Source organism: Pristis pectinata, chromosome 13 (assembly GCF_009764475.1).
Source record: "Pristis pectinata isolate sPriPec2 chromosome 13, sPriPec2.1.pri, whole genome shotgun sequence".
In the NCBI taxonomy this organism is placed as follows: Eukaryota; Metazoa; Chordata; class Chondrichthyes; order Rhinopristiformes; family Pristidae; genus Pristis; species Pristis pectinata.
This window is the reverse complement of record NC_067417.1, coordinates 17,688,917-17,690,965: the sequence shown is the minus strand read 5'-3', so window position 1 is coordinate 17,690,965 and position 2,049 is coordinate 17,688,917.

The window sequence follows — 2,049 nt, the reverse complement described above, 5'->3', positions numbered from 1 at the left end:
CCAATGAATTATCTCTCTCCAAGACCAACTATTTTCCAACACTATAAAGATGCCACAGAGACAATCCAGTGATATCTTTGAAACTAGATATCCTGATATGCTGACCTCCTCTTCTTCCTTTGTCTTCCATTTTACCAAGTGAAGAGGGGTGTGTGTGTGTATATATATAGTTAAGGACTGGGTTACTATTGGTGAATGTCCCTTTAAGATAGAGCATAGTGGTGTGTGTGTGTGTGTTGGCGTGGTTAGGACAACAGAAGATAAAGGACGTAATAACGTTTTTGAAGCAGTCAGTCAGAATCAGTCGGAGTCAGTCGGAGAGAGAGGGAGTCAGACAGACAGACAGACAGAGAGACCAGCCGCTAGTTTCTCTATCGATGGATGAGAAACAATAACTGTGCCTGTCACTACAATCCACGTATGGATTTTTGGAGTAATCCGGTGGAATCCACTTTGTCGTTAACCTGTAGAGGGAAACAGGTATTTTTGTGGACAGCCACGTCTCGGATGCTCTTCGGGATAGCAGATACTTCAGAATGACGCAGTGGAGTTCACTTTGTTGTTGACCTGTAGAAGGAAACAGGTATTTGTGTGGACGGCCATGATTCGGTTGCTTTTCGGGGTGAGGAAGTCACTACTGAGTAAACGCTGAGGTGTCGTTTGGGTTCCAAAGTGGAACATTTGGATTTCGTAATTACTCTCTATTTTCTCCCAACAACTACATCTTGTCTTCAGTCAACAGTGGTTGTTGAAGAAGCCTTTGCTCACGTTTCACCTTATGGCTTGCTGAACTGAACTTTAAGAACCATTCCTGGACTTGGAATTTGGGAGTTTGTTACACACACACTACGAGTTTAGTTTTTGGGGTTAATGTTTAAGATTTAACATTTTTACTTTTACTTTTATTTTTCTTATTATCATAAGGAGCTATTAATAAAGTAGTTTTTAACACTGAATCATGACTCAGTGTGTTTTTGTTGCTGGTTCATAACTATATATATACACACACACATACATACATACGTACATGCGGGATAAAGGCCAGTCTTTATTGCCCTTGAGAAGATGGTGATGAGTCACCTTCTTGAATCGCAGTCCTTCTGATGAAGATACTCCCATTGTAGGGAAGGAAGGTCCAGAATTTACACACAATGATATTTCCAAGTCAGAATGATGTGTTGTTACGTACCAGCAACAATAGAAACACAAAGAGCTATGTATAAGTGTTAGAATCTATTTATTAATAATTACTTGTAATAATAATAGAAGTAAAAATATTAGATATTAAACATTGACCCCAAAAATAAACTTGAAGTGTGTGTGTGTGGTTCTCAAAGTTCAGTTCAGCAAGTCATAAGGTAGATTGATGAGCAAAGGCTTTTGCAAAACCACAGTAGACTGTAGAGAGAATTTATAAAATCCACATGTTCCACGATGGAACCCATACGACACCTCAATCACCAATGATCTCCATTGCTTTATTCTGAAGTATCTGCCACACCGAGGGCATTCAATACGTGGCCGCCCACAGAAATACCTGCTTTCCAGTACAGGTTAACGATAAAGTGGACTCCACAGATTGCTCCATTGTATAGTGGATTGTATAGTGACAATCACAGCTATTATTCTTCATCCATAGATACTGTCACGAACCAGCAACAAAAGAAACACACCGAGCATGATTCAGTGTTAAAAACTATTTTATTAATCACTACTTATGATAATACGAAAAATAAAAGCAAAAATGTTAGTGTGTTAGAATTCAAAAATGTTAAACCTTGAATGTTAACCCCAAAACTAAACTCTTTGTGTGTGTGTGACAAAGTCCCAAACTCCAAGTTCAGGAATGGTTCTTAAAGTTCAGTTCCGCAAGCCATAAGGTGAAACATGAGCAAGGGCTTCTTCAACAACCACCGTTGTCTGAAGATAAGACGTAGATGTAGAGAAACAGAGAGAGAGTAATTACGAAATCCAAATGTTCCACGATGGAACCCAAACGACACTTCAGTGTTTACTCGGTAGTGACTTCCTCACCCCGAAAAGCATCCG